At 29.6% G+C, this 15,739-nt stretch overlaps 1 pseudogene; it reads right to left on the bottom strand.

Moving 5' to 3' along the window:
• On the bottom strand, positions 1–4,356 carry LOC100267276 (8-hydroxygeraniol oxidoreductase-like; annotated as a pseudogene).
• Between the last annotated feature and the right edge of the window lie 11,383 nt (positions 4,357–15,739).

Raw genomic sequence — 15,739 nt, 5'->3', positions numbered from 1 at the left:
TTATAAAATGAACAACAGGAAGAAATATTATTGACCAATTTGACTTGCGAAAGGTTCTAATCTTCAAGTTTGCAAGCTTGTCTTATTCAATGTCTGGCTACTTGCCATTGGGGAATAGATATAACCATCGATCCAAAGATGAAAATAAGAGCATATTATAATTGTTGCTGAGATCACTTAAATCTTGATGAGAACCTTGATGCAATCTGGCTGCTTCAAAAGCTCATATACCTTTTTAATTTCTTCCAATTGAATTTCATGAGTTAAAAGATCATCAAGTTGAATTTCCTGTGTCAAAGAAGAAACTTACTCAATTTCTCCCAAATCATCATAAAATTAACTTGAATTCTAATTGTATTATGATCAATAACATTTAGTAGTAAATAAACTAAGATCAAAAGTCTACTTAATAGTAGTTTCAAAAAGCGTTTTTAACCCTTTTAATATTTGAAATTTTTTACTTTTCAAGTATTAAAAAAGTTAAAAATGATTTTTAGAATCACTATCAAACACACTTTAAAGTATTAACTCAAGCACTTGAATCCCGTGAGAAATAGCGATAGAACTTCACAAATAAATAAATAAATAAATAAGGTTATTTTAATTGGTATATAAGAGATTACTCTCAATGAGTTGCGAAACATTCATTATAAAAAGGAGCTTACCTTATTGATGCATTTGTTAACTAGTAAGGGGATGTCAGACTGGACTTTGATCCCTCCAAAGATGCATCCTTTTATTGTTCTTCCAAGCAAGAGGGTCAAGAAATTAATGTCCATGCTCGCGTTGTTTCCTGCTCCAATTACTATCAACATTCCTTTTCCCTGATCTTAATGAAGTCATTTAAAAACAAAAACAAAAAGCTTGTATAAATGAGGTAACTTCAATTTAATATGTAATGATATAACATGATTTACATTTATACAAATCCGAAGGCGTACCACTTTGGTGGGTTGAAGTACTTCATTAATCAAAGATTGAATTCCACTGCATTCAAAACTATAATCCACACCCTCTCCTCTTGTCAACTCACGAACTAATTCTGAGATAGGTTTATTAGATTTACTTGGATTTATAAAATCAGTCATTCCAAAATTCTTTCCCATTTCACACCTTCTTTCATTTTTGTCTATACCAATTATTCTAGCCGCCCCTTGGTTTCGAGCCCCTTCTAGCACCTGCATTTGAAATTATGTTAATACAAATAGCCTTTGCTCATTTTTGACATATGATGTTGTATTGATTTTGAGGACTCCAATCTTCTAAGCCTTAAAAGTGTAAAAAGGAAAGGATATTTGAAATACATGTAAAACTACTAATTTTTTTAAATATTTAAGTTTGTAGAATTTAAATTCAATATACATATCATACTCTTTAACCATACATACCCCTATCCAACAGCACCAAGGCCTAGAACTGCAACACTAGAACCTTTTTCAACCTTGGCCGCTTTCCAAGCTGCCCCATATCCAGTGGAAAAGCCACATGAGAGGAAGCTAGCTTCTGACAGAGCTATTCTTGAGTCAATCTTGACAAGGTAGTTGGCATTCACAACCATATACTCAGCCCATGTGGAGCAGCTAAAAAGGTGGTAGAGCCTTTGGCCCCTAATAGACATCCTGGAAGTGCCATCAAGCATCAAACCATTAAGAGTTAGGGGGTGTTCGAGGCATAAATTGGTCTTTCCCGACTTACAATTTTCACATTCTCCACACTCCCCTAAATAGGTTGGAATAACTAGATCTCCCTCCTTCAAGGCTATCACATTTTCGCCCACGCTCTCCATCATGCTGCATTCACAAGGAATCATAATTTCTATTAATTAGTTATTATTAAAAAAAAAATTTGTAATGAAAATTATTTTAAGATTTACACAACTTTCAATATTTCTATTTAAGAGACAATAGGAGAACATCAATAACTAGTCACCAACCATTTTTTTCACTGCCTTCCATTTTTTATTGCTTCTTTGATCCTTTTATTTCACATTTTCCCAATTCAAAAAACAAAGAAAACTATCAATAATTAGTTATTATAAGACATTCTAGCACTATATTTTTAGAACCTTTCCAAATTTCATAGGAAAATGTGATTATTTTACCACTTTTTTTTTGTTAACTTTTTTATGACCTTTTTGAGTGATAGGGGTGATTGGATGACAAAATTACTTTTATTTAATCTATTTTTTAATAACTTTTTATCATATTTAATCTTCATCTATCATATATGATACTAGCAAGTGATCTCATTTAAAAAAAAATTCCTTTTTGAGCTTTTACTTACTTTTCAGAAAAAATAAAAAATAATTATAAATAATTATTTTATTATTTTAAAATTAATATTATCTTTCACTTACATTGTTTTCATCATATTTATTATCTTACAAATTAACTTGGATAAACAACTATTTTTTATTATAAAAATTTATTTAAAAGTTAGTAGAAGCTTCCATGTTGATGGGCTTATTGTCTCATTTCTAAAGGGGAAATTAGATAAGAAAAACTCATCCGGCAGCCGCTAACCATTGTGACTTCCCTTTCGCTTACACCATTTCTTTGTGAATGCTATTTGGCACACTACTTCCGCTATTCTCCTTAAGGCATCTTGTTCAGTGGGGATTTGAATAGAAACTCTATTTTGGAGCTCAATATTGTTGGACTCTACTCCTCCCTAGGGGCTATGCCCAAAGCTTCAACCTCTAATGGATTAGTCGAGACAAACAACCCTCTCTATCTCCCTAGTGATCGATCCCCTCTTAAGCCTTACAGTTGACTCTTTATAGAGCCTTGACTTCTTCGATTATAACAGAAGGAAGGGACCTTTCTTTTCATGAGATCTCCTGGTCAAGAGTTTGTGCCAATTTGTGAATTCAAATGAAAGCTTAAAAATGGGAGTTGTTGGTGCAGTGAAACTTCTATAATTTATAGAGAAGCGTTACATTTTATAAATTTTTATAGAGCTTTCAAATAATGAAATCCGACTTACAAACCCTATTGAAGAAGATTGGCTCTCATGTTAGCAGTGCTCTTTTCTAAGTGCAAAAAGAAAGGGATATATATTTCATTACCCATACACAACAAGAAGGTCTTGAGACACGCCCTACTTAATATAAGTGGGAAAACGTGCCTAATAATATTCCAATCTTAAGCACACTCAGTAAAACAAATAAGTAAAAAGGAAGAAGGGCTTTCTTTTCCTTCCAAGTCCATAGGTGAGATGAAGAAGAAACTGGAATGTGAATGCCGGGGGGAAGAGGGCTAATGAAAGAGCACTAGTGCCTCTTCACGCAAAGAGCCTTTATATGCTTCAAGGGCAAGAACTACAGAAAAATCAACATTTTAGGCAAGTGGCTGGCTGTAGGAAGAAGTCCGGTCATGAACTTCGGTCAAGGAAAAGGAAAATTTCCAAAAGGTCAGCCTGCCACTCATTAACTGACCGTTGCCATTCGCGCATAAAAACACTATTCCAACCACCAGTCATTTTTCAGAACTACTGAGCGATCACTTGCCTTGTTTTTTCTGCCGTTTGAGATCTGAAGTTCATTTGGGTTTTCCTCTTCTTCTTTTTTTTGTTCGTTTTTATTTATTGTTTGATCGCATCTACTTTTAAACACAGAAGATAAAACACACAAAAGATCTTCTCTAAGAGTGGTGAAAGACAGAAAAATTTACCCAACACCTTCATGGCCTGGAACTTTTGGAAACAGAGGCTGAAATCAAACACAAACACCCAAATGATGCTACCCAATAAAAACGGAGATCAGATTACAAAACTACACGTTCATGGAGGAAACTGGTGTAAGGGATACTCACCAGCGGAAATCCTGAGCAACATAAGATGTCTGTGTGGCAGATACTAGCATACATCATCTTAACCCGAACTTCAGACGATTTGGGTGGCTCTACCTGTATCTCCTCCACCTTCACCGCCTCCCCTGCTCCCCAACACACCGCCGCTGTCGAACATCATAATTTGTCTAATTATGGATCAACTCAGAAACCTTAGGTGATACGAAGCAAATCCGCATGCTTTTTTCTCAAAATTTGTAAAAAATTGAGGGAGTATGGGGTGGATTAGAAGAAAATCGAGTTGTTTCGAAGTGGATAAATGCTAAAACAGAGAATGAAATCTGAAGCTTACCCTTGCAAGTGATGACTTGATTGGACCGGGAGGTACTGCTGGTAAAGAAATGGTTTTGGCCAAGAGATCTAAAAATGGGGCTTTTACTGATTGGCTTCCTGGTCAAGTAGGAGGATAAGATACTCCGAATGTGCATCTTCATGTCGAAGTCGAGAAGAACCTGGGAAAGGATGAGGAGGAGGATCAAGGCTGGAATGGGATAAATAATAAAATAAAATTAAAAAAAGTACGTAATTATTATACTTTGCTTTTTGTTAAGGGAGAACTGTGTCGTATAACTTTCATAATCATGGAAATGATATAAGATCGAAATGCTATAAGATGTTAAAAAATCAATATATTTTTCAAATTTTTATATAAAATAATGATGAATTAAAATACTCAATGACCTTTCACATAAGTTTTTTTTGTCTTTACTGCACAACTATTCATGCAACCATAATAATTCTATTTTAACAATTTGGATTTTTCATTGTTTTTTTTTTTAAAAAATGATAAATAATTGAAAATCAACACTATTTTCTATTTTAAATTATAAATAAAGAAAAATTATATTCAAAAACTACTTTAAAAAATACTTTCTAAAAAATAGTAATATGATTTATATTTTTTATATTTTCTTTTTGAAAAAACATTTAATTAAAAAATGAAAACTATTTTTGAAAATAAAAATTGAAAACCTTGTTTAGTACTATTTTTTATATGAAAATAATAAAAATAATTAAATTTCATTAATTGATTATCCATTTTTATTTTTTTTCCATTAGTTATTTTAATAGTAATAAAAAAAATATAGTATGTTTACAATTAAATAAAGAAATTGATCAATTATGTGTTTTTTGTAGAACTATCTTTTACATGAAAAATAATTAAATAATTAAATTATATATATTTATTACTCTTTTTAATTTTATTTTCTTTATTTGTTTTTTGTCTAATAGAAAATTTTAATATATCCATAATTAACAAAGTAATAAATCAATTGTGCACATTTTAATCTATTAAAATAAATTAATTTCTAATTTAAATAAATAAAATGAAATAAGTAAATAAATTTGGGGTTATTTCTATTTTTTAACATATCTTATATCAATATTTTTAATGATTAAATAAATATTTTATTTTTTATTTCTTTAATTCCAAAAATAAAATGAAATAAATAAATAAATTTGGAATTTTCCAACTAATCTTATATTCATATTTCTCATGGTTAAATAAATTTTTTATTCTTTTTTCTTTATTTCCAAAAATAAAAGAAAATAAATAAATAAACTTGGCTTAAATAATAGTTTTTAAGTAATTTTTTGTCTTATTTTTAATTACATTTTGCATTGAAAAGAAAATAAAATAACGTTTTATTTGAGTCACTGTACAAGGTATTTACACTAAGTGTACATGACAAATATACTAGTTGTACAAAGGTGTACAAGACTATTATTTATAAATGATTTTAAGTGATTCTGAAAAACTTGTTTGTTTATTTCCCCTAACCGATGATAAATGACATTCCCTACACACATTGGTTAAGTATACATTCATCTCATGCACTTTATCCAACTTGTATATGGTCATTTGAATAGGTACCTCACTTATGATGATTGTAAAACAAAATTACATAACAATTTTTCTTCTTTTTTAAAACCAAACCAATGCAAACATGGTTAACCGACCTATTTTCAGATATTCATGAGATGATGTATGAAATTTGAGTTATTGTACAAGGGTATTACACTAACTGTACAAGACAAATTTACTAATTGTATAAGGGTGTACAAGACTACTTTTTGTTAAGGATTTCAAGTAATTTTGAAAAACTTTCCCATTTTTTTCCACTCAAATATTTTTTTCCCCACTCAAATTCTCTCACTCAATAATTGTTTTGAATTTTATTTTTAAATTTCATCATCAAATTTTTGTAATTGCATATTTTGTTTTTGTAGTTTTAGCAATGTTATTTCTTTCTACTTTTTTTTTGTGAAATTTTATCCAAATGAATCTATATTTAAAATTATAATCATATTTATCAAATTTTTTACTTAGATTATTTAATTCTTTTAATATATTTATACTCATTTATTTAAAAAATGAAAAACTAATTTTTTTTTTCTAAACATGTTCTATTACCTTTCAAGTAAAAAAAATTAGATAAGTTTGAAAGTCAATAAAAAAAAAATTAAATACCACTTTCAATAATTTTTAGATAAAATTGCATATGATATATTTTATTTGAAACTTAATTTCTAAAGTTTTACTAAAAAATTGTATTGACAAATTTCTTGTTGTGAATCAAAATACTTTGCATTAGTCTATCTGAATAAGAAAAATTATTAATATAATATTAGAACTTCATATCTTAGTTATTTTTTTCAATAAATTTATCTTTTAAAAAATTTTAAAATAAAAAAATTAAAAATTAAAAAGCTAAAAGGATATATATATATATATATATATATATATATATATATATATATATATATATATATATATAATAGAGTGAAGTGATAGTCAATTTTAAAATTTTTTTAAAATATGGCTAATGTAGCAAATATAAAAAATAATTAAAAATAAGAGAAAAATATAAATGAAAGGGTAATATAAATTTAAAATAAAAAATAAAAAATTAAACTAAAAGATGAATACAAAAAGATAAAAAAAATATTTGGATGAAAAATCTCAAAATTTTTATCATTACTTATAGTAAGAGCAAAAAGATTCAATATCTTTAAAAATAAAAAACAAAAAAACATTATTGCTTTTTATTTGACATAAAATAGAAATATAGATTAGAAGAAAAAAAAAAGGTTAGAAATGAGTAATACTTAATACGGAATAGAAAAGGGAAAAAAAAAACACAAAAAAATTGAAATTCACATTCACTTATGCCTATATAAGAGTTAAGGATATTTTAAGGATTAATGAAGAACAATATCGTTCATCTTAATTTTCATGGTTTGTTTGGGTCTTGGGCTTAAATATACATGATAAATGAGCCAAATGTTATTTTTTGGGCCCAACTGGGCCCAAAACATAATTCTCTCTTTTGTTAATGATTTGTCAGGAACATTGACACTTCTCAAATTTCTTTTATTTTCCCGCACTTAAAATAGAAAAAGTATAACGAAGAATTTTTATTTTGAAAAATGCAAAACCAACCAAGAAATAAAAAATTGTAGGAAAAATAAAAATTCTTGAGCATGCTCCTCACCATCATTTTATGTTTCACGTGTATGAGGAAAACAAACAATTAATAAATGTATTTATCTCCTACTCTCTTTCAACCGATTTGAAAAATGGAAGTTAAATTTTGCAACAATGATGTTGACTTTGATGAAGTTGATAAGTACTTCATTACCTCGTTTTCATAAATAAAAAAAATGTATTGGGTAATACTTACAGAAGTGTTCCATTATTTGTTTTAACATTAAGTATTTTTTATGGAATTTAAATTGATAAATATTTGATCTGTAATATGTTTTTTAAAGAATATAATTTTTCAAAAAATAAAAAAATTATCTTGCTATCTCATGGTTTCTAAGCTAGTTATTGAACCAAAAATTCATCGTATCATGATTCAATAATCGGAGTATTGTTGAACCATATCGTAATATCATTAATATACATTATTTATATATTATTTTAATTAAAATAATTATACAAAAGTAAAGTTATACGAAAACAACTAAGATATTAAAATGTTTCATAATTTTTTCTTTAATATTATCATTTAAATTATAATAAGAAGAAAATATAAACATATTAATATGGACCCGTGTATTTCATGTGCATCACATCGTGATAGTTGTTATTTTTTTTTAATGAAAAAAATGATTTTTGAAAATTTTAAGTCATCATTTATTTTAATTTATTTTTAAAAGAGAAAACAAAATAGAAAATAAAACTTTGTATAAGTCCTTATTTGAAGAAAACATAAATCTAAATCAAAATTGGATTTTGAGGTGAGGTTAGCTATTAGGAAGATATGATAATAAATCGTATCACTCCTTTAAGCTCATATACTTACTATCTTTACTAAACAAATGAAAAAATTATGACAATTGATCAATAAATCATGGATACGAAAAAAAATAATAATAAAAGTGTACATCGAAACAATGATAAAAGTGAATTACACAAATATATAAAATTGATACATGATAAATATACAAAATGATTTATTAGATAAATTTTGTTATTTCAAATATCATCATACAATTTTAAAAAAATCTTGAAAAAATTTATTTTAATTAAAAATCAATCTAATTATTCACAAAGCTTCCTTTTATTTATAAAAGATTTAATTTTATTCGCATTCAAATTCATTTTCAAATAATTTGCTTCCATTTATTTATAAAATATTTAATTTTATTCGCATTCAAAATTCATTTTCAAATCATTTTTATTGTTTTTTATTAAAGGAATTTATTAAGTGCGATTTCATTTAAAGATATAAGTTTGAATTTTATTTGATTTACAAGAAGATGATTTTTATTTATTTTATTTACTTTTGCTAGAATAAATTTTTACAATTTTCATTTTCAAGAAAGTAATTCAATTCGATTTTTGTTTATTAGCGAAATAATGGTTAAAAATAACTTGAAGAAGGATTTTTATAAATTTATTTATGAGAGAATATTTTAATTTGATTTTATTTAAAAGAATTGAATTTTATTATTTTTATTGAAAGCAAAATTTTATAATTTTATTCAAAGAAGTAAGTATTGACTAAGTATAGACTCCAAAATTTGTCCCAATTTTATTTTTACATTAATTCTGTCCTTAGATTTTAAATCTCGGGTGATATTTTTTGTCCACTCACCTTATAATTATTAGTTTTTATTATTTTATATATTATTATTATTATTATTAATTTATTATTATACTTTTTCTTTTCTTTTCTGTTTTCTCTCTCTTCTCTCTTCCTACCTTTCCCGACCACCCACCCACTCTTTCTCTCTCATGTTTGTACTTCTCTTCTCTCTTCCTAACTTTTCCAACCACCCCACTTACTCTTTCTCTCTCATGCCCGTAACCCCACCTGAGACCCATACCCTCCCTCTCCTCTCTTCCATCTTTTCTCTCCTCTTTTTCTTGTAGCCCGAATTTTTTTTTCGTCTTTTTTATTTCCCTCATTTTCCCTCCATTTCTCACGATCCAAACACTCTTCTTTTGCTTCCTTCTTATTTTCTTTTCTTTCAGTTTTTTATTATTATTATTATTATTATTATTATTATTATTTTCTACTCTCCTCTTACCATACCCATTCTCTCTCCCTCCAGCACTCACCATTGCCAACAATAGTTAAAAAAAAAAAGGGTAAATTTCCTTTTTTACTATATTTTATTTTATATCTTATTTTTTGGTCTGTACAGTAATTGATTTAGATTGTGGACATGTTTGTGGACTTCAATTTGGATTCATTTATTGATTTGGGTTCATGGATATTGTGCTTTGAAATGTTTGATCGGGTTTATTGTTAGTATATGTATGTATTATTGTTATTCATGGATTTTAGGCTTGCATTTTTAAACTTGATATTGATTTGGGCTCATTTATTTTGGATTATGAGATATTAAAATTGGGCCTAATTGAATTTATTTTGTTTTGTGATATTTTGGGTTTGGCTAATTGTGTTGTATTTTGGTGATTAACTTAGAAAGTTTGGACTAAGGCTATTGACATGAAGGATATTTTTATTGGGTTATATTTATTAATTTAGGTCTATTTTTATTGACAAAAATTTATTGGATCAATTTAAAGTTTGAATTTGGGTTTAAATAATTATTTTGGACTCTACATATTTTTGGATATTTACATTTTGACTATTTTTGTTTTTGCATAGACCCATTCTGCAATATTGTTAGCTGAGTACGGATTTATGACACGTGGAGTATGGAATTTCATGGGAGAAAGTGAGACTCGAAAAGCTATAAATGGAGCATTGAACTTGTTATAAGTTTGTTTGGGTACACGTTTTATTTTCTACTTCTATTTGGTTTTATTTTTATTGGTTTCTGTAAGTATTTATTTGTATATATTTACTTGTTGTGTCCAGAATTGAACATCGAACAATTTAGAAATTTTGTTTAAATAAGAGGAACAATTCAACAAACATGTTTTAATAAAATAATAGTTCAGAAAATATTCTTTTTAATAAAAGAAAGTTTTTTTTATAATAAAAATTCATTTAGAAAAATCCGGAAAAAAAATTGTTTTTAATAGAATTTGAAAATTTGTTTTTAATGCAATTGTCCAAAAAAAATTTTGTAAATAAAGTTGTCCCAAAAATTAATTTTTAATTAAAAATTCTTTGGCAAATAAAGTTATTTTTTTTAATAATTTGTATAAGTCACTTTTCTTAAATGAAAACAAATTAAAATAATTTTATAAATAAAATTGTAAAAATTCATTATTTTCTATTAAAAACAAGTAAAAATAATTTTTGTACCCAAATTGAAATTTTGTAATAAATTCTTTTGATACAATAAGTGTAAATAACTTTCTTGAAAAATTAACTCTTTTTTGTAAATAAATAAATTGAAATCATTAATTCAAAATCATTTTTAATAAAAATCTTTAAGGTTTCTTGAAAACTATTTTTTTTAATATCTTTTTTTATTTAGTTCAATAAATCATTTTACATAATTCTCTTGTTATTTATTTTGTATATTCTTGTAATTAAATTTCATCATTATTTTTGTGTATATTGATTTTCATCATGATTTGTACATACTCATTTGCATGATTATTTTTCTTGGTCTCCATAATTAATTAATTAATTGCCACAATTTCCTTAATTCGTTTATTAGAGGTTGTTCGTATATGGGCTTAGAGGGGTGCTACGGCTCACCACCGTACCTTCCCAATGAGTAACTTGACCCTTGGATCTAGATTCTGTTTTTGCAGACATATTTTTTTCAAATAAGGAGTCACACAGGTTTTCTTTCTTATTTTGTTTTCCCTTTTAAAAAAATTAAAATAAGTGATGACTTCAAGTTTTTTTTCTAAAAATCAATTTTTCACAAATAAATGAAAAGCGAGTCTCGCCATTCAAGTGGGGATGCACTTGAAAAATACGGGTCCACATAGGGCAAGTGTTGTTGTCTAGCAACCATGAGACTACACATTCTGACATGGTTGCATTTGGGAAAAGCCCTACATACGTCTCCATCTTGGAAGCCTTCCAAGCAAATGGGACATTCGATAGTAGTGACTTCTTTCCACCTTCATAACCATTAATGCCCTTTGTTTTATCATGCACAAAACCCTCTCATGCTTCCATCACCAACTTATATATTCTTTGCGATCATACAAAAAATTAGGTACATGTCGTCCCAAGTAGTCCTCAAATGACGCAACTCATTCCAACCCTACATCAAAGAAAAGATATATTCCTTAGGTACTATCCACCAAAGTTACCACCATAAATCCCCATATGATCATTGGGATGCTCCTTCTGATAGAGCCCATGTTTCTTGACCAGAAATTTAGCTAAAAGGTTGCAAACAACACCATAATTGACCCAAAAAGTCAACAAACACTACTATATATAAAGAGTGAGAAAGCCCATTGTAGGAAAGACGATGAAAAACACAAAGTTTAATAGGAAAATTGCTTCCAGATTTGGCACCGTCTATGGGAATGTCTAAGTCATGCTTAGCTCAAACAAGAAGTCATCTTGAAAAATCGAAAGTGAAGTTGAATCTTTCTAGGGAAGTCTCCCTTTTTAAAATTTTCTCTTCAATTATTTATGTCTTGTGTGATATTCAAGAAAGAATAAGTTTTGAAGCTTCAGAAATATGGGATTCAAGAAAAACAAATACAAATTGAAATAACATATTCTTTCTCCTCATATGGGAAAAATGAATCCTTCAACGGGGATACGAAAGTCTACTTTCTTTTTCTATTTTTCATTTGGTTTCATTTTCCTTCTTGTTTTTCCTTTTTATGTTGTTTGTCTTTACCTATTGTTGATGTGACTAATGGGCATGGTCATAGGATGTGCTAGCAGTTTTTTTATGCTAAATGCCAAAAGTGGTTGACTTTACTTTTTGACAGTCAAGCCTCACATTTTGTGTGATCTAGAAGTGGTCTTTCGCTAGGGTGCCTACTTTCTTATACACCAACTATAGGTCTCACACTTCACTCAATCTTATGGTGGTCTTCTACTGAGGTGCCTATCTTCAAAGGTATTGGTTGAGGTCAGGTTTCAAGGTACTTCAGAGCTTGAGGTTCCATGACCTGAACCACAGATGTTATGACTTACCATTCCTTGTCCGTGGTTATATCTATGTTTACATAACAAGATAAGCAAGTACAGAAACTAGAGCCTACTGATTCATTATCTACTACACATTGGAAAATGGTCAGTGACTTATTTACAAGCCTATAGTACCAAAATCTGGATGATCTCCACCTCGACTATATAGATGATTTTCATCTCGAGCAACCAAGGGTACCTCATTCTCAAAGGCTAGCAAAGCAGTCTTGCTTGTATCTATTAGCCAACATTCTTATCTTCAGAATTGACAATTGAATCTCATCTAACCAACCACCTAAGACATGTTGCATCTCGATTCAACTTGCTCAAGAGATTGGCCAACTTCCGACTGCTTAACACCTATGTATTGGCAATGTCAAACTCTCTTTTTTTGGGACGAAACTTGCTTACGATCTCATGTTTGGACAAAAACACTCATCCAGAGTTAAGAGGCTACAAAAGTCATTAGTAGTGTTTGAGAAGGAGATTTCTTTATCTCCTAGATAACCAAGGTTTGTCATCATCAAATATGGGGAGATTGTTAGCCCAAGGATTCTCCTAATCAGGTTTTGATGATAAAAAATCATGGTTAAGTGACTAATTGGTTTGAATGGTAAAGAATCTCGGGTATAAATTCGAAAATTCATCAAATGACCAAATGGATACAAAATCGAGACTTTTGGAAGACTTTTGATCATAGGAAACGAATGTAAGATGAATGCATGGGTGCACTTGGGTTTTTCATACCTTTTCATGCATCTTTGAAAACTCGGTTTATTCTTTAAATTTTCGATTTCATTAAAACCAGAGTTTTATCAAATGTACCTTAGGCAAAACATTTCAAAATTGGCATATTAATTTACCTAAAGACCTTACCTAAGTGTTAGAAAAGAAAAGAATTGAAAAAGATAGGTTTTCGGGGCTAAAAGGTTGAACTGGTCGAGGATCTGGCCAACCGGCTCAACCGGTTAGGGAACCGGTCGACCAGTTGCCCTTATCCAGTCGAGGTCCGGTTGAGGCAACGGTAACCTGCCAAAGCATTAAATGCTCCAACAACTAGTGAACTGATCGACCCCCAGCTCGATCGGTTAAGGCTGCCTTTTGCTTTTCTTGGCTCCCGAGCTTAGAAACCTATAAATTGAGAACTCCACTTCATTTATGATACATATAGAACACTTGCAATCAATTGTCTACCCACTTATTCTTGGCTTAAAAGCTCTCATTTCTTTCTTAGTGCAATAAATCCCTACTTGCATATCTTTTAGTGCACCCTTGTGAGTCATCCTAGTTTTGTTTTGTATTTGAGCTATTTTTTAGCTAGGTTGAGGGTTCATTCTTGTAAAAACTAAGTGTTAAAGCCTTCAAGAGGTTTGAATCTTGAAAAGATTGTGTAAGAGCCCATTTGAGCCGGAATCCAAGTGTAAGAAGATTGGAATATTAAGCTTCAAGTTAATGGAACCCTCACTCAGCTAGGAGACAGAGAATAGTGGACGTAGGCAAGGAAATGTCGAACCACTATAAAATCCGAGTTTGAATTCTCTAACCCTATCTCTTTATTTTTTTATTATATTGTGCTTGAATTTGTTGTGTTAAAAAAAAAAGTTTTTGAAAAACTCAATTCACCGCCCTCTTAGGTGTTTGTCTCACTTAAGCATAGCCTTTATTTTCTCAAATAGCATACAGTGAACACGGACCTCAAAGTAGTATGGGAAATTTAAAATTAGGTACGTCATAAAAGGTCATTCAATTTACCCAACCTTAATGGGCAATCATTAAAGTGCATGAGAATGATCTTGATGATAGCCTGTGTATGCACCTCAACAAATGGTTAGCCAAAGTCTAAATAAGTCTTCTTTAGCACATCTATTCTATGAGTTTTTAGATCATTTATTTTATCATATGAAGAAAAGTAGTGAAAAACTACCACCTTTCAACCAAAAACCTAAAACCAAAGTAGACCCAAAATAAAGACTTACTAGTGGTCTTTCTTAGAACCAAGAAAAATCTCAAGGTGTCCTTTCTAAGAACCTTGGAGAAAACACTAACTTAAAACACCACTCAACCATATTAGTCATCTTAGTTCGAAATATCCCTTTGCTAAACTAACATTCATACCCCTAGGTATAGGTCACACTTGTTTGCACTAAGTTGGGTTGTACCTCTAAATATAGGTTAACTTTACACCAAGATCGACCTTTGTAAAGGAGCTACCTAAAGTCGACTCACCCAAAGATAGGTACCCTAACAGAAACCTACCTCAAGGATTGGTGAACTGTTAGACCTGACCCTCAAAAGAAGACATTACTAACTTGTAGCACTTAGCAAGTCGAGACTACCAACCCGTGATGCCAACTCAACAAAAATAAATAAAAAAAATACAACCCTACAATAAAGTGTATCAGCCGTTACACAATAAAAATAAAAATAAAATAAAAATAAAAACAACATCCTTGTGCAATCTTGTGACCCAGAGGAAAAGATATGCAGTTCTTCTTGTCTCATGCATGCATTAACCCTATGACAAAACCTTTAATAAAAAGTCTATGGATGTACTTTCTAATGGAAAAGTTGAATTATCATCAAAACCTGAGCAATCAAGTCCAACAATTCCACTATGTGAAGAACTCAACCTAAATCTTTTCCTACTATCTGTTTTAAAAACATTACAAATTCTATTTATTGCATGTGAACTAAGCAATTGAACTTGTCTATTGATTTATGACGTAGGAATTATCCTAAGGCAAGATAAACTGTAGAATATGTCTACCTTATGGTAATATCATTCAAACAACAAATTGGATATCTCAAGCTACCATAATTCAGCCACAAACTGTTCGTAATTCATGTGCTACTACTCGTCTACCTTGCCTCCAATTCATGGTTGGTGATCCCACAAAACAAATAATAGCATTACAAGACAATGCAACTCCATTAGCTACCCCAAATTAAAAATTCATGACCGAGCTTGGAGTCAGACAAAGTTGGGATCCAAGTATAAAGAATTATGTTTGAAAGCCCATTGGTTAAAATTACGAGTCAACTCAGCCCTAGAGACATCAAAGCATTGGAACCTAGCATGAGCATCACATATAGTTCCCTATTTGCTTCAAAAAGAGTCGTCTGCTCATTATGTGACCTAAAGTTTCGACCTCTACAATGGCATGGAAAATCTAATCAAACATTTTTATCATTATCAACAATTCATGATGTTAGTAGGCAGTCGCGAAGGACTATTTTTCTAAATTTTTCCTATCAATTTACAACAATCTACCTCATATGGCCTTACTAAGCGCCTGAAAAGTCAATGGATGGCTTCGCCTACTCTGCGAGCTCTTCTTAAAA

This window comes from Vitis vinifera, chromosome 6 (genome assembly GCF_030704535.1).
Source record: "Vitis vinifera cultivar Pinot Noir 40024 chromosome 6, ASM3070453v1".
NCBI lineage: Eukaryota > Viridiplantae > Streptophyta > Magnoliopsida > Vitales > Vitaceae > Vitis > Vitis vinifera.
Note: the sequence above shows the minus strand (reverse complement) of the source record. Positions and strands in the feature narration are given on the sequence as shown.